This window comes from Lissotriton helveticus, chromosome 7 (assembly GCF_964261635.1).
Source record: "Lissotriton helveticus chromosome 7, aLisHel1.1, whole genome shotgun sequence".
Lineage (NCBI taxonomy): Eukaryota > Metazoa > Chordata > Amphibia > Caudata > Salamandridae > Lissotriton > Lissotriton helveticus.
This window is the reverse complement of record NC_136068.1, coordinates 1,886,493,964-1,886,520,988: the sequence shown is the minus strand read 5'-3', so window position 1 is coordinate 1,886,520,988 and position 27,025 is coordinate 1,886,493,964.

Here is a 27,025-nt window from a genome sequence, read left to right as displayed (position 1 = left end):
ATGGCCTTCTAATGCACGTCCACTGAATGTCATTTGTTAAGTGCCCATAGTATACTGTGGACCACATACTTATGCATCCTTACACTTAAAAAATTGGCATAGTCCTTCATTTAACACACTTATCCTTCACATTCACAGTTTGCATTTAAATATGAGGCACTTTTCTTTCTTAATGTCTTACTTCTTTTTAGTGAAGCCTGAAGTACGAATGTACCATTTTACTTGACATTAAAATTATATTCATTCAAATTTATAAGGCAACCATTTACTATATTAATAGAGGCACATGTATTGTGAAATTCTAATAAGTTTAATTTCCCATTCCCATACCCCCTGCTGTGGCTAGTGAGAGTCCAAGTGGTGAGCCACTATTATGCAGGCATAGTCAGCATGTTACCAAGAGTGCTCACAATAAGTCACTGAGGGGTTATAAATGTGTTTATGAAAGGCAGCAGATTGCTAAGGCTGGCCAAAAATATGCCAACGGTGCTCCATTAATATGCCTTGCTAGCCAGCATACAATGCCACTGATGTACCATAAATACTTTAGACATAATGAATTTGCAGGTAAGAATTTACACACTTGTGTTACACATGACCCACTACTTTCAAGGATAGGCATATATTCTTTCCCTCCCAATGTCAAGGGTGCACCACTATTATGCAGCAATATTCATCATGGAACAGTGAGTGCCACGAAAAGTAACATGGATTGGGCACTATTATTCAGGTATAGTCAGCATACAGGCAAGATTGCACACAGTGTCACTTATGGGCTGATAATATGCACCATACTCAGCTTTACACTAGGAATAGCTCCAGCATGGGTCCTATGACCCACCACTCAGCCAGGAACAAGGAGAATGTCTTAAAGAATGCTCACAAATATCACAGATGGACATACATGATACAAGGGTTTACTAGCATATGCTAGCAAGGACCACACATAGTCCAGGGAGGGGTCAGTATTCTGCACCAATAGCAATCCTGTTACCATTATTAACCCTTCTACTTTTTTGCACGAATATACAAGATGTCACTAGGAATAGCTGCAGTATTACATGCATCAGTCACATTATGCAAGGGTGAGCCCAACTCCTTTTCCCAATCTCACCCATTAGTAGGCATATATTCACACACAGATCTACATTCAACCTTCACTTCCTACACCTTTCTTGATACCTTCCTGATAAATTGAGTTCCTCTATGGTAAATAATTGTATTTGTACATGGTTAAATAAAATCTTTAGAAAGCAGTTAGAACATTACTAAAAATTACCGTAAAATGAATTTTATGCAACCTTCCGAAAGAAATTATTATTATTATTATTTTTTTTCATTTAAAAATTTGCTTAATGTCAATTTTTGGCCATCGTTAAAATTAAAAGTTCACGGCTCCAGGCACTGTATCAAAGTCTGTTTTTTTTTAATTCATTTTTATTAATCTGCGATCAATGTGTTCTTCTGTCTTTTCGCTACTAGTTCGAAACATTTTGTGACCCAACAGTTTCATTTTCTTTTGGTGGGATTAAAGCACAATTTGACCGCCTGCATACATGTACGGACACCAGTGAATTGCACCTCAGGTCCTTTAGTTTAGGGCAGTTGCAGATTACATGGATAATATCTTCCTTGCCAGCTTTGCACAAGCGACAGTGTTGCGGATTTTTTTTTCTTTCCCAGGGCGGCAGATGGGGGCAGCTGGGATTACACCTAGACGTAATTTTATAAACTTTTCATTTGTCTTTATATTCATTCCAATATTAAGATACTCTTGAGGTTTCAGTATTGCATAGTCGCTGAGTGTAATCCAGCTGTGCGCTCTTTTGGATAGTGTCTTCTTGTCCTCAATAGTAGAAATGATACGTGCTGATTTTTTGTGAGATTTTTTTAAAAGACAAAAGATCAGTAGGGGTGTCCTGGAGGTCTGACAGCGCCAAGATTTGTAATGAGTCAAATAAATAGTCTCTGGCAGAGGATTTTTGATGGCGAAGCACCTCTTCCCATAGATTTGAGTTTAAAGAGCCAGCCTCCGCACTCCGAATCTTGTGCCAGGTTGTGACATACACGCTCCATCTTTCCAGTGTTTGTTTTAACAGACCAAATTCAAGCCAAATTTGTGCTGGAGAAACATATCTTGGCAAAGTGAAGATTGCCCTGTATGAGTTTGCTATCACTATATCCAGTAGCGCTGCATCCTTTCCTTTTGGACTCCACTCAGACGGGGTTCCGCCCCCTCCATGGGACTGAAACCGCCTTGGTCGCAGTGACGGAGGAGGCCAGGAGTATACTAGACCAGGGAGGCTCTGCAGCCATCATCCTGCTTGACCTAAGTGCCGCCTTCAACACTGTGAGCCACAACAACCTATTACACCGACTTAGCAGTAAGGGAATCTCTGGAATGGCAATCACCTGGCTTAGGTCTTTCCTTTCCAATCGCTTCTTCCAGGTCTTTGAGGGCGACCTCACCTCCCCTAGCAAGCCCCTTTGCTGCAGTGTGCCGCAGGGCTCCTCCTTGTGCCCTATACTATTTAATCTATACATGAGCCCCCTAGCCGAGATCGTCCGCCATTTTGGAGTGAAAATTGTCACTTATGTGGATGACACTTAGCTAGTAGTGGCTCTCAATCCCCCGCAAGCCGCACCCAATTGTTTGGAGAATTGCCTGGAAGCAGTCGCTGAGTAGATGACATCTTCCTGTCTCACAATGAATAGGGACAAAACTGAGCTTATGCTCCTCGGCAGTTCCATTGACACCACCATCAACCCACTCTGGCCTCCTTGCCTGGGACCTCCCCTCGTGCCTAAAGATACGATCACAAGTCTGGGTATCTGGCAAGATAAATCCCTTAATTTCAACTGCCACACCTTGTCAATGCCCTTGTGATGGTACCTCTCCCCAACCTACCCTACATTTGAGCAGTCGCCTTATCAATGCCCTTGTGATGGTACCTCTCCCCAACCTACCCTACATTTTACTTTATTCTGTAAATTCTATCTAGAACCTAGAAAGAGATATCTTGTTCCAATTTTAAAAAAGTCTAGGACTATGTCAGTGTCGCCCCGCCCTCCTGGTTCTCCAACTTCTCGAGTCTGAATTTTTTGCACTAAACATTGTTAGGTTTTTGAAAATTTTGTATACGACACAGAAAGAACCTATAATTGAAACTTGGTGTTTTCTTTCCTTTTTAATTCCCTTGTTGCGTATTTTAACCAAATTGTATTTTAAATGTAATTATTTATTGTTCCATTCCTTGACTAATGTATTAATATTTCAAGTATGTACTTTTATGTTTTTTTTATTATTTGATACCGAATATAGTAATTGCTGACTGACTGACAGTCACTGTCAAAAAAAAAAAAAAAATGCCACACAGCCAAACTCTCAGCCACCTGTTTTGGCTTGCTAAGACTTTTGCATGAAATCCTACCCCTGCTACCTCTTCATGCAAGACAGATAATGGTCCAGGGTCTGATTCTATCTCGTCTGGACTTCGGGCACGCCTTATACCTAGGTGCACCCCAGATGACCCTAACTAAACATCCAAAACTGTGCAGCCAGAACCCTTCTCCAAAACTGTGCAGCCAGAACCCTTCTCCAGATCCCCCGCCGTCTCCCGGTCAAACCCAGACTGAAGGACCTCCACTGGCTCCCAGTGAGGGAGAGAGTTGATTTTAAAGCATTGTGCATCGCCCACCGAGCCTTCTGGGGAACAGGCGCTATCATTAACCAATTTCTGATAACCGCCTACCACCCAAACAGACAGCTCAGATCCTCTTTCCTGGCAGTGATACCTAGGTTCAAGATAGCCAGGTGTGGAGGCCGCTCGTTCTCCCACAACTGGGCAAGGCTCTGGAACTCCCTCCCACTCCGAATCAGATCAAAGCCTAAATTACTCACCTTCCGTATGCCCCTAAAAACCCTGCTTTTTTAACAAACCAGAATAGCTTTTAACTGTTTTGTAATCAGCGTGATGTCTGCAGCGCTAGGACACCTGGCGGTAGCAACCGCGCTTTATCAATTGTCTTTTCATTTCATTGAAGGGATTCACTCCCATATGTAAGGGTCGGTTGTAACATTGCTCTGAGGAACAGGAACAACGTATTAAGCGTTAAGTCAGGGAGCTTGACCTTTAGAGATTTTATCACCAAACAGGTTGCTGTTCCCTTCCCTCGCAAGAATTCTAGTTGAGGCTTGAACGAGTTTGTGTAGTCCAAGATTACTCCCAGGTATTTATAGGTGGTTACCAAATCCAGCACTTGTCCGTTTAGATGCCAGTTGTTTTTCCTTCTTTTACGATAAATCGCTGCCATAACTTTAGTTTTAGCAAAATTTATTTGCAAGCGGTTCCTTTCTGAGAACATGTGAGTTATGTTCAAAAGATGTTGAAGGCGTATCAGAGTTTGACTGATTAAAGCCAGGTCGTCTGCGTACAGCAAATTGGACAGCAGAGTTTTCCCTAGTTATGGTGCATGACAGGGGCAGTTATCAAGTTCTCCGGACAGATCGGCAAGAAAAAGGTAAAAAAAAACGGCGCCTGAACACAACCCTGTTTTAGCCCTTTTGTTGTTGGAATCTTTTTGGAGAGGTGTGTTCCTGCTCCTAGTTTAACCCTGATCCAGTTGTTTTTGTGCAGTAGTTTCAGTTGGTCTAAGAGTTGTTTCGGTATACCCCATTTTTCCAGTTTCCACCAGAGTTTATTTCGATCAAACTGGTCAAAAGCGGAAGTAAAGTCAATGAAACACAGGAAAAGGGGAGTTTTGGTCTCTTTTGCTGCATCCATAAACAGGGTCAATGCCATGTTGTTTGTAATGGTCCCCTGACCCTGGCGGAAACCTGTTTGAATAATAGGGAGAATTGAATTTTCGAATGCCCATGATGTTAGCTCCTCCAGCATGGTTCCTGCAAAATACTTGACCTCCACGTCTATGAGGGCAATAAGCCAATAGTGATTTGGGAGCTTCCTGCTTCCCTGTTTGAAAATTGGGCTTAATACTGATCCAAACCAGGACTCTGGTGATATCAATGTGTCCTTTATGTTTTTAAAAAAAAAATGGTGTTAGTGCTGCACTCCAAAATTCGGCGTCTGATTTGTATAACATTGGTGGGTTGCCATTTGGGCCAGGGGCACCTGTTGCTCTACCTCTAGCTATTTGTCTCTTGATTTCTGCTGATGTATGAGTGAATTGGTCAATTCACAGCAGAGGCAGAAGAACTTAAACTTAGCCTTAAATTACCTGCACAGGCGGTAACTCAGTTCCTCTTGAATCTAGGTCCATTGTGTTGCTTGGTTTTTCTCTGCACACTACTTTACTAGGCCCTTTTGTCCCTATTTCTTCAAGATACTCCTTGTTGTCAGTGAATGTGTTGTTAAAAAGCTTGAAGAGGTAATTTCTCCATGCTTCTTCTGTTATGTTGGAATTTAGACCAAGACAGTCTGGATTGTTCAGTCTTTTGATCATAAGCCAGAACCTTGAGCTGTTTTTCCGTTTAGCTTTGTAGAGGAGTTTGATCCATAATTCTTCATGTTTCCGCTTCTTTTTTCCCATTTCCTCCCTTTTAGACGTTGTTTTGCTTCCCGTAAACCTTTTTGTAAATCTTGATTTAATGGGTCTTTCCTCATCTGTCTCAATGTTTGGTTTATGATTTGCTTTTGGATTTTCATCTCTGGAGTGAGTTGCATTTTGGTAGGTATTCTCATTTGGTGTGTTAATCTGTTTGAGGAACCTTTTAATAGTTTCTCATCAACGGCTTGGATGAAGTTTTGCCATGCCTCTACCGGTTTTGTCGTGAGATGTTCTACTTGCGTATAAAGAGATTTTACCTTATGACATATGGTATTGATATTGCTAGAATTGCATCGGAACCATTTAAGATTTGCGGCCACCTAGATATTAATGCCTATGAATAGTTCAATCTTTGAAAGTGAGTTGACTTTTATTGTTACTTCTTGAGTCAAGTGATCACTATTTTTTCTGGTCCCAATCTTAAATGTTGATACAGTACCAAGCATATTTAGGGATGTGAATGTGTAATCCAGATGAGAAGATTGCTGTTTTGAGTGGAACGTTGCGATTGGTGGGTCGTCCTCCGGGAATTGCCCGTTCAAATGTCCTAAATTAAGATGTTCTAGCTGCCGTAATAGGTGATTTGAGCAAATTGTGGGGTTTTTAATATTTTGGAAGCCCTGGCTGCGCACTACCCATGCAGCATTAAGTTCTTGGGCAAGGGCATCACCTTCACCTGAGCCAAAAATATGCTTGTTAAGATCCCCTGCTAGAATACTGTGGTCAGAGTCCTCTTCATCCATTATCTATTTTGTGGCTTCAATCAGTTCTTTGGCGGCCTTCCGTTTCCATTTCGGATGGATGTCAGCATTAATTACTATAACTTCTTGACACTGGCTATTTAGCCAGAGTGCGATCTTTGCCGCCTGCATAACACTTGGGTGTGTTATATGGGATGGTATTGCTGAGATCTCTCCTATTGTTGCTATGTAGGCCACAATCATTAGGTCCCCTGATCAGAGCTCTTTTTTGCCAGGATGCCACAGGATGTATATACTTGGAGTTCAAAAACCTTTTCCTCGCAGGTCTCTTGCAGCAGTATCAAATGAAATTCATTTAAATATTGTAGGAACTCCGGATCCTCACTTTTGCTAGCTAGACCATTGATGTTCCAAATGCATATCTTAATTTGTCTAGAGTTGTCCAAGGCGTGGTTGAGGTTACTCTCCCTATGTACATTTGTATGGTCAGCTATTTTAATGGTACGCTGAATTTGCCTCCTGTTATGTGAGGCAGTTGACCATGTGTGAAGTGTGTCCCTTGAGTCTTGTGCTGGTAGAAAGATCTTTGTGTCTCTGGAATATACTCTTGGTAAAGTGCTCCTTGCTCCCTTTAGAACTGGCTTGGTGTCTTTCCGTAATGGTGTTCCCGTAGGGGCTAGGAAGGGTGTCGGATAGGGAGGTAACTTTTCAATTTCGAGTTTTATCCCCCATTGCTTAAACGTATTCACTTCCTTCATGATTTTTTTGACTATTTCTGTGGAGTTCCAGGTTGCTTTGGTTATTTTGTGGTAAATAAAATATTACCCTGACATAATTTCTATAAATAAATAAAGTGTCATGCATTAAATGAGAGGCAGAGTCCGTGGTGTCCGATTCAAAAGGGCTTTATTCCAATTACTCGAGTTAAGGGAGAATCTGTTCCATCACCACTAAGGTTCAGGAAGGGTCTTCTAAACTTTATTTCCAGAACACATCATTTATACTTCAATCTTGTACATAGGGAGGAGCGCTCGAGGCAGAGCAAGAAAGAAATGAGATAAGAACATGTGGGCGTGCATGAGGGTGTACACTTGATTAGTCATAGGTGAGTCATAGGTGGGTGGATACATGGAGGGGGTTGCATGGCCAGCTGGAACTTTGCCCTACTTGTGTGCGCAACTTGATCATGACGTGCAATTGACGTGTAACTGGGGGAAGAGCTGACTTTCAGTCTAGTAGGGAGGCCTTCGGTGTCAAGGCGACCGGCACGTCTGGTACTATCTGATATCTTAAGTCAGGGGATGTATTATCTGAAGCAAAGGTCACTCATCACTAAGAGCCAGAGAGAGTATATATTTCTTCATTCATTGCGTGGGGGCCGTGGGCTTTCTACGGATGCAAGCTCTGTAATTCACTTAAACTGAGACAGAAAGGCTAGGCCCTATCTCTGCAGACGGGTTCTGTTTACCTTCTTCACCAGGCAGGAATGTGATTCTGTAGAGCAAGCAGATAACTGTTGTGCAAAATACTGTCTTGGCACCCTTTGCTGGGCCTCTCTCGGCTGAGCCAGAAGTATGCGAGGTCAGGGATACGTAACTGTAGATCTCAGAGTGTCTGAGCCATGAAAACCCTAATTCAAAGACTGGTTCAGACTGAGCCACATAATGGGTTCATCTCGATATTAAAAGTGCACAATGCAATACACATGGTCCTTAATGCTAACCTAACGTTTCTTACATGGGAGACTTGATGACTGACATCCTAATGCAGGACATAATTGCAGAGGCCTTGTTATTCAAGCCACTACTGGAAAATGCATGGGTGGCATGCATATACACTAAACGCAGGGTACACGCAGGGGACATATTGGTCATGCAAAATTTCATTTTCCTCAATTTCCGAAAATTGTGAGTTATTGTTTGGCTGGAACTCTATTCGAAGAAGATCAGAGGAGCCAATATTTTATAGATTTGTGATCGAATGTAGGAGCCTCTGTATATTTCCTCTGTTCAATGTGTCTTCACTACCATAAGATATATATTCTGGAATTAGCAGAATAGTGGCCATGCTATCCCCGTTTTGTACTGCAGTTTGCTTTGCTCAAGATCCCTCACTTCCGATTTCACTGGGCTGTGGAGAGCGGCTTAAACTGCTACTTGTGGGGGAAGTTTGTTGTATCCTGCCCTGCCTTTCTCTCTGTGAATCCCTTGTGATGATTGTTGATCCCCCTGTTTGCTTCTGTGTTTACTCTGCATTGCTGGTCTGGGTGTTGTCGCAGGTGTCTGTGGTTTAGATTTGTTCAGTTTTAATGGTCCTTATTAAATCAACAATATTTACAGTTTGAGTTGTTTTTGTTTGAGGAAGTCCCCGCTTAGTTCCAAAAAATGGCGATGTATGAGATGTGTCTCTACGTGCTGTACTGAAAGCCGCTAACGGCTTGGCAATAATTGTCGGAGGGGGATCCTCCAAGACTTTGGGCAGAAACGGGAAAGTGGGTTGACTTACGTGTTCAACCTTTGGACTCTGAACGGTTGTTGTTGGGGACAAATATGGTGGTAATTCTTTACGGAGTCTTCCGCTATTAGAGAGCCTGTTCCTTCCCTTCCTTTTTTTATTTTTCTTCCTCCGAGTTTTACAGAGGTTATGGGCTTTGGTTGATGCACAGTCAGCTGTAGTTGTACTGACTGCTGGTGGTTGAGCCGTAAGTTCAGCGTCCATGACCTCTGACAGTGGAGGTAGGCCGTCCCTGCCTGCCATATTCAAGTTGTTGTTCACTGTCCGTGCTATTTTTAAAGGTCCGAAGGGCTTTTGAATGCTCCAGAGAGTTCAGTGTTCTTTGCTGAATAATGCTTGTTTTTAGATCTACTATTAGAAAAATTGAGTGATCCTGCAATACCAGACCGGAGGCCCCAGAATCTCTTCTTTCTGGATTCAGTCATGTGGGCGGTGGCAGTTGCTGGCCTTTGGAGAGCGATGTTGATGCCAGGTCCACCCCATGTAGTGTTAGCTTTCTAGCACTCAGGAAACTAAGTGAATTCCCATTGCAGTCTCCATCTCTAAGGTCCTACTACTAAATTCTATGCATTAAGCAACATCTGTGTACATTCGGTACCTGTAAATACTTTCAGCAACAATGTCAAAAAACAGCAAGATCCACAAAATGACAACCTTCCCCACCTATGCCAGACACAGCAACATAATATAAAGGGGTGTCATTTTAAATAAGGCAGACCTACTGGCTTTGTCAAGGAGTCACCACATCAATAAATAACAAGCTGATCCCTACCTTAATAAAATAATAATCACATGCTAAGACCTAATATTTAAACAAATAGAATCCAAAACCGTATTCAAATATACTCTTTGTTAATAACATGCACTGCAATGTATGTCAATAACCATTTGAATGCAGCAGTTTTATTCAAAACATCAATAGACCTGTGTGAGACTCTTTCTTTTGCACTCATCATGCCACATAATGCAGCCATAAAACCATCCACAAAGATTGCTGGAATCATCTGCTAAACAGCAAAAGCTCCAGTTTTGATATTGCTTAAAAACATCTTAAACTTTTCCAGGGGACACATTTTATAGGCCCCAGAAAAAGTACAGTTAATTTAATCAATCCATTCGCGGATGCTGCTCAACTCCATTCAGCACCCGACAACACTCTGAAAACATGTTGCTAGTTCCCTTGCCAAGATTGGAACACCACAAAGTCGAACAAAGTGTCTTAATAAGCCGACAATTAGAATGATGGGACAAGCCTAGCTATGAGCAAAGAATATTAAATGAATGTCTCCAGGTCCTTTCAAGGCCCCATGCCACTTTCTCAAATTGTGTGGGTGGGATCCCCAGTCCCCCGCACTACACCCACAGCTTACCACATTGTTAGTGGTCCACTAGGTAGCTCCAATGGCTCTAAGGCTCCTGCAGCTCCACGGCTCTCCACATGCAGCCTCTATCCTCTTGGGCCACACAGGAGCTGGCTACATTTCTTTCTGATCCCATCAGTGGGAGCAGCTTTTCATCTTTTCTCCCACCAGGCAGCAGTAAAACTTGGGGTGATGAAACTCATGGACTATCACTCCATAGAATTCTGTGTTGTGCTATTCGTGATGGTTTTTAGTGCCAAGAGCTTGTCCCACGCTGTAAAATCAGCACAAATGGGACCATGTGGCATTCCAAAGGGTGCTGCTTCTTTGTGCCACACAAGCAGAATTTCTATTTGAGAGGCAGCTTTCTAAATGCAAGTTGCAGTTTTCTCAACATGAACGATGTCGACCTGCCGCAACCATCTGCAATGATAAACCTCACCAGGAGGCAGTCTAGCACTCAATTTTCTTGCTCTAACTCGCACTCGCCAACTTAATGTTGGCAAGCCACAAATGACAAAAAACTCCTGAGGAGCGGAGTTGACCACCCTCCCCTAAGCAAAACACAGCTGCACAGTGGGGGCAGAGTACTGTGCCTGAAATTATCAGTCTGTCCTAGGGGATGGGGTCCCCAAGACATTTCAGCATCTGTCCATGGGGGTGAGATTCCTGTGCCAAAGTTACAATGAGGTGGCCCTTGTCCACCTCTGCAAATAAAAAAAAACATTGCACTACCTCCCAGACCCTGGACTACTCCATGAGCAATTTAACAAAAAATGTGGTCCCGCCTTCTTTAAAGTTGTTTGCCACTCATGTGGTACACTTGCAAGGGACAGGTAAACAATAAAAAGAAACATTTGACCCAGTGGACTCCTTCTTAGAATACCGCTGCAAGGTGTAGGGGTCAGGGTATCCCTACCCTGTCCCCTTATGTCCTTTTTAAAAAACATTCTCAGGACAGGGTATCAAGTCCCTGAGTCCTGTAATGGCTGCGGCATTATTTTGTGTTAAGTTACATCCGGTCAATCAGTGTGCTGGAACCTCATTTAACCATACAGCTTGTATTTTGGAGTTTCAGCTTATCTACAAATATATCTTAAAACTTTAAACCTTAAATTCTCAAAAATGCCTGAACGTATTGACACAAATTCACAAAAAAACATACCTAATCAATAAAGATCTAAGGGGACATGCATCAAACATATTACTGTTCGCAAATTCATTTAGGGAATCCTTAATTGTGATGCATTATGCATTCGCAAATTGCATTTTTGTAAATTGGAATTGCAAATTACCATCAACCTAAAGTTGATGGTAAGTTGTGCTTTCTTTGAAGAATGCACAAAAATGCATTTTTCAAAGTGCAAAGTGGTGCGCACAAACCCTTAGGGCATGCATGTGCACCACATGTGCATACTTACCTTTGTTGGGGGTGTATCAGGGTGGCCTTTTGGCCCCCATTCACCCTTGAGATTCTATGCGGAATTTGCAATTACCTATTTGGTAATCGCAAATTGCGAATGCTGTCCCATTCATTCCTATGGGCCTCTAATGAATGGGAAGGCATTCATTAATTGTGAATAGCGATTTGCGATTCACAATTAAGGAATGTGTAGGAATCGCATTTTTTTTTTGCGAGACCTACATGAATAAGGAATAGCGATCCCTTAATAGCGATTCCTTGGGAATCGCTATTAAGGAATGCATTTAATGCTATTAATGCACGTGGCCTCTAGTTCCCAGGCAAATTTGGTTTAATTTCGTTGAGGTGTTTTGGCTGTACTGCTGTTGAAAGGTCACCATATATATTCCATGGAGAAGAAATATTTTGTGAAGAAGCTGAGATGGATGATATGAAGATTCATCAAACTGTGACAACGGTATTAGCAAAACAAAAAACGCTCTTTATATGGAAAGTGTGACTTAACTAAAACTACATACTGGTGACTGCCACTTTTTTAGTGTAATGTAGGATATTGGTATAAATGATGTAATATAAAAGGGTATAAGCAATGCATGGTGGTTTGATGAATTATAGTTGTGTGGTTAGAGAGCTGAAAACAGTATGAATGGAGGAGCTCTAGCTATAACAAAGAAAAGGTGTTATAGCATTGTAAATGTAAGGTGTAACTGCAACTTTTAGGTTTTTAATTTGTGTGTACTTTAAGTTTGGTTTGTATACAAGCAAGAAATACAATTATTTTAATTTAATTGTGGTGTGTACATTATAAATGTAAGGAATAACTATAACTTTCAAATTACTAATGTTTGTGTCATTTAAGTTTGTATTCTATAGACAGAATAAAGAAAGTTTTCATAATATAAATATATATTAAATTGATGTTACACCTCTGATGACTTTGTCATTTTGCATTGATTTTTAACCATGTCATCCCTCACATGAAGGTATTTGGCGATTAATCATAAAGACAATAGAGTTAAGGAAACTTTGGAAGCAAACATTCTATGCCACACCAAGCATCCTGCTTCTTAATGGAACACCTTCAACTCACTTCAGATCATAGTCGTGGTGTGTCCCTGCACCTACGTCGATATGGGGATGCCTGATATTACATCTGAAGCCTCTGCCATAACAAATATCAGGGTGCTGTTCACCAAGGAGATAAATAACTCCCTATTAGATGTTTTACTCCTCTATACATGTTTGAATAAATGTAAATAAATAGCCTCTCCTTTCTTACAGTAGTGTGAGCTTTGGAAGAAACCAAGTAAGACCTTGTCCAGGAGCCTCAGTGCTTTGTCTAACACAGAGCTTGCCAGTTTGAAGACCATTCATGAACATTCAGTTATCCATTACACACAATCAAGACTGATGAGCTCTACCCAAGACAATGGCCAGTATTGAATGTACACACAAAAGAAACACAGGACATCATCTGCCTGCTGTCCTGAGAACTGTCCTTCAACAAGGGGAGCCCTCAATTACAAGGACACATCATGCTAAATGGGTATAAGCAGGTGAGAGAAGGCACAAACAAAGGATTGAAAACTCATCATGCTGAATGTCATGAATGCTGTCAACCCTCTCTCTTCTGTAGTGTGCACGTTTACATGCATTGTGGCCTAAAAGGAATATGCTCCTTTTCCACTTCCTCTTCTTTGCATGACTCCTCATCCTCAGAAGATGTACGACTTACCAATTCTTAGATGAAAGTGTTCGCAGAGTAATTGCTATGAATCTATTTCATATGCTAGCCTTCTACAACATGCATTATTTATGGACTATTTACAAGTGGTATTAACAGTAGTGTTCAGGGAGCGGTGTCAAGAGTTATTCTGTGTTGCTCATTATTATGCCTGTACCCACACATGTACGCCCATTAGCCAAATGACCTCCCACCAGCTGCAGGACATCCATGTCACCAGTAAAGTCATCTTTTGGCTCCTTTTGGAACAGTTTCCATTTCAGCAAAGGCACCAATGGCATCAATGTGCTAGTTATTAACATCACTTATATCCTCTTGACCTCTTCAATGAGCTGTAGCGCTCAACAGGTATTGGTCAGCTAGCACCAAGAGGATGTGCTCCATATTTCTTCCAGTACTGTGATGTAACTGACTTGTAAGCCATGAGACATTATAATCTGTGTACAAGTGACACAGTATGTGAAAAGGGAGCCAGCAGTATGTGAACAATGGCACTTGCATCTGCTGGTGTGATAGGGGCACACCAATAGAACATGCAAGGAAAAGGCTGGCATGGAAGTTGATCTCTCTGGCACATGTCTCCACATTACATACAACATTTATCTGGGGTCATGTGCACCACAGAGTTCATGCATTTTGCCCCAAGGCTTAAGCAAAAATCACAGTAATACCATTCTCAGTGGTCACAAAGCACCTTTTGGGGAGTCACTACTCTTCATCTCCATTCCAATTGTCCATCCATGCAAACTTTCTGTAGGAAAGAATGTGCACTGGGGAACAGTGTGCAGCAGCCGTAGCCCCTGTTGCTGGGATTTTTAACCTTCAAGATGAAGATAAATACATGTATTGTTATGAATATGAGGTCGATGCTTTGACGCCTTTTCTGAATGGCGCAGCACAGAAGTTATGAGTTCCCTTTAACTCAGATGAGAGATACAGGCTGGAACCTAACCATATGTTAAAGCAGATACGGCCACATGCATCATTGTTGCCGTTTGCGATTTCTTAATTGCGAAAATTAAGGAATCGCAATGAAGAAATCACAAAAGGCTATGCATCAAGAAATTGCAATTTTTTGCGATTTCTTAAAATTCCTTAATTGCGATTCACAATTTGCGAATCGCAATTAAGGAGGCCCATAGGAATGAATGGGAAGTCATTCTCAATTTGCAATTTGCAATTTGCGAATCGCAAATTGAGAATGCAATTTCAAGGGTGAAGGGGGGGTTCCAAGACCCCCCCTGCACCCCTGAAATATAACTTTAAGTGCATTTTTCACACACACATGCCCCAAGGGCATGTGTGTGTGTAAAATGAAACTTTCAAAAATGCACTTTAGTGCATTTTTGAAAGTTTTCGCAAATTGTTATGTTATGTTACGTTAACTCCATTTTTAAGCGCACAGCTGCCCACAGCTAAGGGGCGTCCTGGCGCTGCACCTGGAAAGGAACACAACACGAACAGAAAGAGAAAAAAAATCACAGAATGAGAAAAGTTAACAGTATTTGGAAAGATAAAAGTTTTTACAGCTATCCTAAATAACAGGAGGTCATCAATGGCGCGAATATGGGCAGGAAGAGAATTCCACAATTTCCGGGCCAGCACTCTAAAGGAGCGGCTGCCAGACCTGCTTCTCAGAAAACGAGAGACTTCAGCTAAATTTTGTCCACATGATCTCAACTGACGGGAGGGAGTGTAAGGGAGAATAAGATGCTCCAAAATCTGAGGAGAAGCAAGTTTTAAAATCTTAAAAGAAAGACATAGAGTCTTTAATTCTATCCTCTGAGGCACAGGCAGCCAGTGGAGCTTAACAATAGTGCTTCTAGCAGAACAAAATCTGGGAAGGCCGACTAAGGCCCTGGCTGCAGCGTTCTGAACACGCTGCAGTCTCAGAATTTCGGCCTGATTGGCTCCAAGCAGCAAAGAACTCGCATAGTCGAGCCTGGACAATATGACTGCCTGAATAATCAATTGTCGAGTCGGAGCATCAAAGAATTTCAACACCGGCCTAAGCCCACGTAAAATGCCAAAGCAGGTCGCAGTGACTTTTTTTGTGTGGCAGGAGAAACTGAGCGTCGAATCCAGCCAAACACCCAGATTTTTCACCTCAACGGCCGGGCTCGTGGTAGGGCCGAGGTCAGCTGGCCACCACCTGTCACCCCAAATGTTGCTCTGTTTGCCCACAATCAATACCTCGGTTTTTTCGCATTGAGCTGCAGGCAATTAGCCGTCATCCATCCAGCCACCGACCGTGACGAAAGTTAGAGGCCTCAAGGTCAGAGTTGCCACTAAGTGCAACTAAGTGCTAAGGTCAACTTCATGGTAATTTACCTCTCCCTATTTGCGAATTCGCAAATTTAAAATGTTCATGCATTGCATTTAAGAAATCTCAAATTGCGATTTCTTAAATGCAATCGCAATTTTAGAAATCGCAACATGATTGCGATTTCTAAAATTGTGAAAAACATGATGCATCCCAATTTTGTCAATTCGCAAACGGCCGAAAATTGAGATTCGCACTGTTTGCGAATGCAATTGACAATGATGCATGTGCCCGATAGTGACTTAAACTAAGCAAAATGGGTGATGAGGCCGAATTCCACATTCTAGATATGAATAGGAACACCTGGCTGATGGTCTTTATTGCCTGCTATAGAAGTGTGGAGGAGAGAAAACCAGTTCCCAATTATACATTTCCCCTTGTCGTCTGACTAAAGGACCACAGACTCCAAATTCAGGTTTGTTAATTTATTACAAAGCCAAAAATAAAAGATTATAGACACACCTCATAATCAGAGTATAAAAATACATGAATACTAATACATGGCTCAGTTAGGAATATAGTTCATTCAGCACAATAGGCACAGAGTATAGACACTGTGTACACATCCCTTTTCATTTGTATTTGCTGAAATAAAGAATAAGCTGTCCCTACTTCTAAAGTGGCATCCCTTCCTAATTTTCCAAACGAATTTTCCTCAAAGGTGTCAGCATGTGTTGACTTCCTTAGAAGTGCACTCACGTTAAATGGGTCAAGTAGCGAAGCTACAGAGCTCGTTCTAAGATGCTCCCTTTCTTCAGTCAAAAGTAGAAGTCCTGCAAATCTGTCCATGTGCCTCATACAAAAAGACAAAGGCACACTCCTAACAGGTCACATGGTAATCTATTCTGTGAACACCTTCCTTGAGTAACTTTCCACAGACTCCAATTAATTCGAAGTTTTCTCTGATGACCTTGGTACCCAGGTTTCACCCGGCACGGAAGGTGTCCTCCCTTCTCTCTGTTCAAGTTCTTCAAAGACATTACTCTCCTCTCATATATCTTCTTAAATCTAAAATAACTAGGTTGAATTTCTGCAGTAGGGGCGTAAGGAAACTTTCTACACACACATACATTGTAATTAACTCCCAGCTTGAAAGAAAACAAGGAGAAACAAAACTTAAGAGAAACAAAAGTTAGGCCTACAATTGACTAACCTAAGTACGTTCTTTAATGTGCACCTGTTACACAAGCCTCTATTTGAATCATTTATAAACAGTGAATGCATTTATTTTACCTAATATTCATAATGCACATGCATGATTACATGATTTCTCTAAACACTTGCGAAATCCTGATCAGTCCTGTAAATAGCGTCACAATTTCATTCTACTGATTTTAATATGAAGATATAAACTTCATTCTAATAACACAAGTTACAGCAAAACAATAAAATGTATGGAGTGCAGTTGGTACATGAATATCACACACACATTTAAGAGCGTTGAGCGCTCTATCATCAAGAATAACCACCTCAATCTATAATTTCCAGGTTCTTTAAGGCAAGGATTCCTTGACATTGGGTGGTTTATCAGAGACATTTTTTTTAATAGGTGGAACATATCTTATGCAGAGCTGCTGCAGTTCTGGTGTATTTTACCTGAGGAGAGAGTCTGTCGGGCTTCTGGATGGTGAGGTTATGGGTCAGGCTGACACCTTTGCCATCAGCCCATGTCCTTCCCTACCTGGGGTTCTACTGTGTGTGGGTCCACACCAGATTAAATAGGGCTTGGTGTTTCCAGAACTGGGCATTTTGGGTCTGGATAAACCTGAGCACTTGCAGGTGAAGAGACCCTTATTCCCCCTCGGATACCACTAAGGCCAGTTTGTTATCAGACACTTTGACACTATACTACCCAGCAAAAACCTATGAGGAAAAGTGTCCTGTCAGCTAGTGCAGCTTTCTGTCTGCAGAGCAGATGTAATCTGTACTCTTTCATGTGATACTACTAACATCTCTAATGTGCACCACATGCTATCCTGGGCTTTTTTATTTTTGCAGTTTTACATAGCCCAAACATGACTGGAAGGTATTGGAGTGCTTTTACATGAGCACCAGTTGTGATACACAATAAAACATTCATTGTGGTAGGCACAGGGAGATTACGTGATTGCCCAGAATCACAGGAAGTTTAGACTCAACCCTGATTCCCCAGTTCCATAGTCAGCAGCTCTAGTCTAATTTGGTTTTGACTGTCACGCCTTAAAGTACTAGACACTGATCTGAAGACAGGATGCTGTCACCAAACAAATGTAGTAGCATTGGTCAAAGCAGTGCTATCATCTGGGCTGCAAGAGCTGCTTCTGGTGGGTACTGAGTACAGGAAGGGACCTGCAGATGTGAGGTACACATACAGAGCTTCAACTGCGCTAACATTCAATCATTTGAGGAAAGTGGTAATACGCTCCCACTGCTTGTCCGGCAAGAAGAAATTACAGATGTTTCATTGGCATTTCCATTTCATTCATGTTGGTTCCTGCTCACCAAGAGTTAGAGTTAGTCATTCCACTCCCTTCAATGGTGAGGGTGGCACCGCCGTCCATGGACTATTCTGCTCCAGGTTGTAGTATTCAAAGAAGCGGCTTGCTTCAGTAGGAATTCTTTGTCTCTCTCAGAGAAGCTGAGGCTATCCAGGATTTCAATATTTTTGTGAACTGAGATCTGAAAATTATTGAGTCCTGTGAACAGTGCAGATATACATTGCTACCACTCTTGTATGTGTAGGGTGGACTATATCAGGGTGTTGGGCCAAGAGGCAGAACACTGAATATCGTCACACCCTAATAATTCCAAATTGACATTCAAAATATGAACAAGGCAAGTGTATGTTATTAAAAATACATTTACTTTTTATATTAACCATAACTAAATATACCTTTTCAAAATATGTAGATAGGAATACTGGGCTACACACACTTGCCACCCTCAATATTTTGGATGCTGATATTTGTGTGACTGTAGTATCTTATCACATTTACTAGCTAATAAGTTGACATGCACCCCATCCAACTACAAAGTGTGGACCAGATTTATCAACAATTTGCACCAGTACAGTGTCACCCAAAATGATCCTAATGCGCTCATATGCTTAATCCGGATTTACTTTGCAGAATGAAAATTGTTTTGTGGTGGAAAGTAGTCCTAAATTGATGCAAAGTGGCACCATGCATCACTTTGTGCTCACTATGTTTCATCAAGGGGCGTACTATGTGTGGTATATGGTTTATCCCATGAAGTTACCCAAAACTTTTTTAAGGAAAGCCTTATAAACAAAATTAGCAGACTGTACTTTGTTGCTAAAATGTAAACCTCCTTGAGGGATGCCTTAATTTGGAGAGCATTTTTTCTTTCCAATTGTTACAGACATCGCGTGGGCGCTGTAGGATAAACACACATCCAATGTTGGAATTTTTGTATACTATGTCCAAGCATAGTATTTTATATTGGAAGGGTACCATAAAGTTCGCCCTAACTAAGGTATAAAGCAACAGTTCTATAGTTTAGTAAATATGGCACGGTCCCATCTCTTCTTTTCATAGAATGAAGCATCTATGGCTGCTGCACTGCATTGCATGAATTTCTAGTAAATTGTCTGTGATGTCAATGGCCATTGTCCTGGAATTTAGGGCAAGAATTTGAGATTGGCGGATGGGTTATTCCATCACAAATGTGACAGGTAATCGGTCCACGATATTACAAATGCATTATAGCTATATATATTCTATGGCACTTGAAATACTGTAGACAGGATATCCATCTTGCTTGTGATTGAGTAACCCATCTGTTGAACTCTAGATCAAGCCCTTAGTCTTGATTCATCACAGTATGCAGAGGCTTGTGTTAATTTATAATCAAATGACCAGTTCACTACTCGCTCAATCTGTGGATATTATTATTATAAGATTTGTAATGCGCATGGTTGCCCCAGCAATGGGTCGTCCCAGAGCAACCAAATACCTGTGGCCATAGAAGCTGAAGAGGAATTATAACAGAAAAAGCCAGGTCTTTATGGCTTTGTGAAAGGCAAGATGATTTTGGATCCCTCTGATGGAGGCTGGGAGAGAGTTTCAAAGTCTGGCCGCAAGAGTTCTAAAGGAGCGGGTTCCAGCTCTGGCTCTCAAGACTCGGAAAACACAAGCCAACCCTCGGTCAGCTGAACATAGAATGCGCCAAGTAACATAGAAGGTGAGCAGATCTGCCAACCTTGGCAGTGCATGTTGAGTCAGAATTTTATCAGCCACACATAGCGTTTTAAACTGGATTCATTTTTCTACTGGCAGCCAATGTAATTTAGGTCGAAACTTAGACACTGAGCAAGATTTTGGGAGCGCCAGAAGAGTGCGGGCTGCTACATTCTGCATTCTCTGCAGACGCCGGATACTGGACTTATTGGCGCCCAAGTAGAGAGCATTGCCATAATGTAGTCTAGATAAAATCGTGGCCTGAACAATGGTCTGACGGATTTTTGAATCAAAGAAGTTTTAATCCTCGCAGGAGCCCAAAGCAGGACCCTGCTACTGAGTTGGATTGAATATCAAAGGAGAGATCACTATCAATTCAAACGCCAAGATTCTTAACTGCCTCTTTAGACAGGGGTGCTGGTTTTAGTCGGTCTGGGCAATATTACTCTGACCACTAGTCACGGTCTCTCCTGAACAGCAGAATTTCTGACTTACTGGCATTCGACTGCAGGCAGTTTGAAGCCATCCAGTCCACGATCACCAACAAGTCCTCCTTGAATTTCACACGGTTTGGTTACATTTCGTAGAAAAGGCAATAACCAATTGGGTGTCATCAGCGTACAACACCAACGACAACGCTCTACTTTTAGCCACAACCGCTAAGGGATGAACATAAATGTAAAAAAGTAAGGGGCTCAATGTTGAGCCTTGTGGCACCCCCTTTTGCAGGGCATACTCCAGAGATTGAAAAGGTGGCACTAGGACCTGGAAAGATCTGCCTTCCAAAAAAGAACGAAGCCAAACCAGGGCTGATCCCCTAATTCCTATCTCCTGAAGACGATTTAAAAGTATCACATGGGAGACAGTGTTGAAAGCGGCACTTAAATCCAAAAGAACTAAGGTCGCACAATTTCTGACATTGAGGCTACCACAGATTTCTTCCGTCACTGCCAACAAAGCTGATTCAGTGCTGAGCGAGATCTGAAACCATTTTGCGAGAGATCTAAGATTTCATTTTGCTCGATAAACTCTGTGAGAATGGTATTTACATGAAATTCTACCATCTTTGCCAGAAATGGCAGCTGGGATATAGGATGGTAATTACTCGGCTACCCGGATAGTTTAATAGATGGGACATTTTATTAGTAATTGTGCTCCTGAGTCTAAAATCTTAGTATTTCATACGGTTAGATTCTCCTTCCTTGGCAAACAACTTGCAATCTTCTCAAACAGATTTCAGTTGCAAATCTGTATCATAGGTTCTGTTATGTCAGTCTTTCCAGTTTTTTTAGGCATTACAGTTATGGTACATTCAGGTATTGTCTTTATGCTTAATCTCAGCCCCTTTACCTTTCAGTTTAATGCTTTTGAAAGAAGAAACCCCACAGCAGTAAAATGAGGGACTGCTAAACAACCCTCACTGTATGTGCTTTCCCCTAACCTATTTAAGCTGTTGGAATAATTACCTGGCATGACAGACATGTTTGCAAGTGAGCTATACATGAGCAAAAATTGCCCAGAATGCATAAAAATCAAATGTCACACATGAGCAGTATTGATGTCTTTTTCCACTCACATGTGGAGCTAATGCTAGCACATGGGGCTCATGTGTTGAAAGGCAAAGAGACCTAATTTTATTTATTTAAATTACTATGTTTGATGGTTGTAGGAACTGGGTTCCTCGGGTCCCCAGGGGCAGCCTGGCACGAGCAGGTAGGCATCCGAAAGCTTAGGTGTTAAGTGACTACAAAGCACACTCATCCACTGAGACAATAAGTACACGCAAAGACTGAGACCACACCAGTATTGTTGATTCAAATAATTATGTTTTATCAAAATCAAGGCAATCAGAATAGGCAGTAGAAGCACAAATCCGGCATTGCTTGGTCATGAATACTTAAATACATAAATATTAAATATTAAATAATTGTAGGGCTGGCAGCCTTGCTCCTAGACATCTCCTGTAAGGAATTCTTTAGGAAGCCATTGAAATAACATTTCATTAAGCTTCAATACCCATTTCATGGAGTGAAGAACAGTTAGACAACAGGGATAAAACCTTTCCATGGATCAGGGCAACCATGGACACATTCCCTTGTGAACCATCGGAAACACCCTTCTTGTAAAAGTTACTCAGCATCTCCTCAGGAAGGCATCAGTGCATTAGGCTATATTGACCCGTATATAATGAGAATTCCACACTCCAGCGGAACAGGACCCAATAACCATTACCATTACTTCCCTCCAACCAGCCACGGATCATTCGTTTAATTAGCCAGTCATAAAATCCTCCCTGGGGCTCTACCGTTAGTATCAGGCTCAAGCTCAGTTCAATAAGAAGGCCTGCGGCACAACGGAAGTCAATGAGAGTCTCCGCGGGGAGGGGGCATTCTCCGGGCCTCCCCTGGAGTTTACCTCTTTATCTTCGGCCCGCTCGGGGCCCTTGCGTAGACCTCAGTTGCGGGGGCACGATGATCAGCCAGAGGAGGCCCACGCTACTCCAGCGTTCTTCACGGGCCTCCCTCCAGCCCCAAGGCCGTCCAGTTCCTCTTCTGGGGGGGAGGGAGGGCTCTTGGAACACCCTGAGCCCTCCGGCGGGAGGATTCCCCTGTTCCCGGGCTCGCGGTGACGTGAGCGGCCCGGGGACCAATCAGCGGGTGAGAAAGGTGGGTGCAAGCAGCGTCAGCCAATCGCTGCATGGCGCCAAGTGGGGGGGGGGCATGTCCAGGGACGTGTCAGCTTTTCCCCCACCACGTGACGAGGGTGAAGCAGGCTTCAGGCCTAGTCGGGCCTAGTGCAGCCCATCAGGAATTCTGGCGGCCCTCTTCTGACACAGGGGGCCGCCGCGAGGCAAAGTCGATGGCGCTGGCCCTGAGGAGGGATCGCCGGGCTAAGGCGCTGACGGGGGAAGCCCTGAGGACTCACGGGACCGCAGCGCTGGCAGGTACAGCGCAAGAGAGACAGAAAGCGTTTGCGGTGAATTAGAGCCTGAGAGGGCTTCGCAGTCTCTGGGTGGCCAGCGCTTCTCTAAGGGCTTAAAAGAGAGCGCGTGAAGGGCAATCAGACAGGCCAGGCAACTCGACAGTGACAGTTCAATACAGCGACCCAGAGCTATGAAGGGGGTAATGCTCCTGCAGGCAATTACAGCGCTGAGCCTCAGGCAGTACAGACAGCTCAGGGATTTGGTGGGGTAGCCAGATCAGATCAGACAGGACAGAAGTTCAGTCAGAGGGGGCGCAGTAGGACAGCGCAGGCCCAGGCAAACGCAGGGGGCGCAGGAGCAGCACGGTCCAGTACCTGGTTGGTTCCCCAGTAGTCCTGGTTAGCACCAGTAAGCTTCGTTTTGGCGCTTGTCGGTTCTGGCACCCTTTGGTTGCAGTTTCTTCGTTTCTTCAGGAAGGGGGGGTGTGAGTTGAAGGCTTTCCTCAGCAGGTCACTTCAAGTGGTCCCTGGGTTCCCCTTCCGCCGGGCCAGATCACTGGGCTAGTTCAGTGTTCCTCACTCAGCTTGGTGGGCAGCGCCTAAACCCTGTCACCCCCAATGGTATAGGTTCCTGACTAGGCCCTACCGCCTAAGTCTCCTGCGTAGGCTCTCCCCAGGTCAGTGATGCCTCAACAACTGACTGGAAAGTTTCCCTCCCTTTCCTTATATAGCGACAGTTGGCAGTTGGCAGTGGCAGTTGGTGTCACCTCCCCTGTTCTAGAAGGTTCCAGGAGCTTCCCTCATTCTTGCTATGGGCATGCTGGCAGGCTGGCATTGCAACAATGTTTAGGGATTCCAGCCAGCTCCTGGCTACTAGAGTACGTCTAGAAAGACCACGCTGCAGTAGCAGGGGTCAGTGGCAGCCATGTTAGGGGAAGAGAGCACCTGCACCTTAACATTGATAAGCAATGGGAAGGTGCCCAGAGTCCTAAAGCCAACAAAAAGTAGGTGGGAAAAATGAGGCCAAGGCGAAAAAAAATAGGAAAGACCACCCTAATTCTGACAGGTCTAACAATGGTACATAAAGCCTAGTAGGTGGGTCCAGTCTCCAACAGAAAGCAATTGTCTCGAACAACCTAATCACACTGCACTAGGATATCACCGACTGAGTCAAATTTGAAGCAGTTTAATCATTCCTTGGGTCCAAAGTGTGAGATGATCACAATTTCTGATGCTGCTATTACAACATGTACCAGCACTTTATGTTTTAGACCAGATTGTTATTCCTCCATCTCTTCACACACTGATATTTAGTGGGAATTATCCCCAAAGAGGGAGTTTGCTCGTTAGTGCCCTATAAGCCAATATGGACACTTTTGTTTGTTTTTAATATTGTATTTAGGCATATACCGATTGTCATTATTTTAATTGATCAAGTAATAAAGATCAGTTATGTTTGGTAATAGGCAACGTCAGGTGACAATGCATTGTGAAATGAAGTCTTAAATTAAGATGATCACATTTAACCCCTTCCATGCTCATGACGGAACGGTTCCGTCATCAGCGTCGGTGCTCCGGTGCTGATGACGGAACATTTCCGTTATGAGTCAATGTGATTTATGACCCTTCAGCACTGCAGCGAAATTCGCGCAGCACTGAAGGGGTTAAAGTATGGTAGCTGTACTCATGTGCATGTTTAATAGAATAAATTGGACAAACATAAAAATGTTTTCAGTGATCCTGCAGCAGTGCACATATTGATAAATGTGTGCAGGTTCAAAATCCTATCTTGTCATTACCTTGGCTTAGCGAAAGATATAAATGGCATCTTACAATAGCTAATTATCAATAATAAAAGTAAGTCAGCATTTGTTTTGATACAAGAATGATTTATTTGAGGTTGCTGTATTCCTGATTTGTAATTGCTTTATCACCTACCCCCAGTTGTATCCACTGCAGATAGAATTTGGTTCTACTGCAGTTTTATGCTTTTTTTTAACAATACTTTTATTTCACACTTTTGTGAATGGTATAGATCTGATGATCCATGACTCTACCCCCCCCCCCCCCAGCTTGACAGGCATTTGTGAACTGTAGCTTGCCTTATCACAAACCCTACTTAGAAGAAGACATATTAGACTTGTCAGTGCCTTCTGCCTCAGCTGTCCTCTGGTAAAGGAAGGGTTGGCAGTTTTCAAGGCCCAGCTCCCATGAAGGCATCTGTTTGAGCAGCTTTTAGTCAAATGGAGGCCACACCAATGCCCCATTTAACCTCACTGTGCGCATTGACCAAAGTCTTTGGGATGAGGTGCCTTGCAGGTGAGTTTGGTTTGAGAGGAGACTGACATTTGAGCTAGTCAAAGAGTGAGAGAAACAGAGGAAAGACTCCAGTCCTCCATCTGGTTAAACTGGACCACAAGAAATAGTTGGATTATTTTTTTACCATAGTTCAGCATCAGAATCCAGGAAAATTGGTGATTCTGCTTAATAAAGTTATGAGGATATATGGGAATATTGCCGATGTGCTAAGGAATTATTTTAATCAATGCTTATTAACATTATAACATTAACATTATAAAATGCATTCCAACCACTCTCAAATCAGAGGGAAAACCTTTGAGTAAGTGCAAGTAGAAAATAGATATTGATCCATGCAATAAGATGCCTTTATAGATTGTACCTGCCAGGTGGTACAGAGACATAGGCTCCATCAATGCAGTGTGGGAGGAATTCTGTACACATATTACATAGAAACCTCTCTAAAGATAAAAGAAGTGTGGCTCAATGGTTAGAGCGGCAGACCCTGCAGCAGAGGTCTGGCCCGGGACCAGGGTTCAATTCCCGCCTCTGCGGCTCTAGGACTCAATTTCCCCGGACCTGATAATTCTCCCCTCGGTGCCTAGTCTAATCATGGGTCCCACTCTGTGACTCTGGGCAATAGCTTGCTTAATCTCCACAACGGCCCCAGCAGTGCTTGGATGCCTGGCTTCACCTTGGGGGTGCCCAGGAGTGGACATTTCACAGGAAAGCCAGGATGGGTTCCACAGCGGTATGAAAGACCGCTTAATAAAAATTGGAGACTAACTCCAGTGCACAGAAAGTGGAAGCACTTCCTGAACACGGAACAGTGAACTGCCTGTTACCTCAAGGCTAGGACTGAGACTAATGCTCAACGTCTGCAAGGGTCATTGAACCTCAGTGTGGGTCTTGTGTATGTTCTTTCCTCCTTTTCACCCACTCCCATAGTTACCACAGTTCTCTGTCTGACCCCTTTGAGTACTAAGATCTGCCCTTCTTTTATTTGTAGCTGTTGAGCAGATGGGTCTAGCTGTTTGATACACATGATATTAAAATGTAAAGGGACTGTGAATACACTCATTCTGCATTTCTTATATATGTTTGTGTACCCTAATTACACATTCCTATATGTCCTCTTCCTAGAGATTGTGATCAGGTAGTGGCCTCCAACAGTGTAATAGGGGTCTCTGTTGTTGGCGGGAGGGTCATACTCCTTGTTGCCTTCACACAGGACTGAGAGTAGCACAGTGATGATGATCAACATAATGAACATGAGCAGATTATTGTGATTCCAACCTAAGCCCAATGTTGGTACTTTATGTAACTGAATATTTTGTGTTTATTGTGCTGACAATTTCTATTATTATGTGTATATATTTCCATGATGTTATTAAGTGGTGTTATGACGGTGGTAACTGGAGCTTACTACATTGAATCTCAACAACTTTATCTCTCACTTTTCAGCTATTTACTGATTGATCAGCTAGACCTGAGAGTCAAGGAGATTTTGGATAAAAACATTCTATTACAAAACTAGTGCCAAGTGTCCTGGTCAGTATGGAACACCTACACCCTCAATTCTGATTATAACCTTGTGTCCATGCACCTGCACGGATATGGAGATAGCCATTTAGTCCTTCTGAATCCTCTACCATTAAAAGGATTAGGATCGGAGGTGTATCAAGGAGGTAAATAATTGCTTCACTTGGAGTAATTTTCACTCCTCTGTACATCCATGGGTAAATTCAAGTAAATGGCCTCTTCTATGCTATAGCCGTGGGAGCTTTGGACGTCAACTAACTGAGGAATCATCTGTGAACTTCACTGATATGCCACATGGTCAACTAGGGGATGTCAGTGTCAAGACCTATCAAAATACTTCATGTTTCCCTTACACACAATCAATACTGGTGAGCCGTACCCTAAGGCAATTATTACTTAATGGTTGTAAACATAACTACTGACTTCAGGACATCATCTGCCTTCTGTCCAG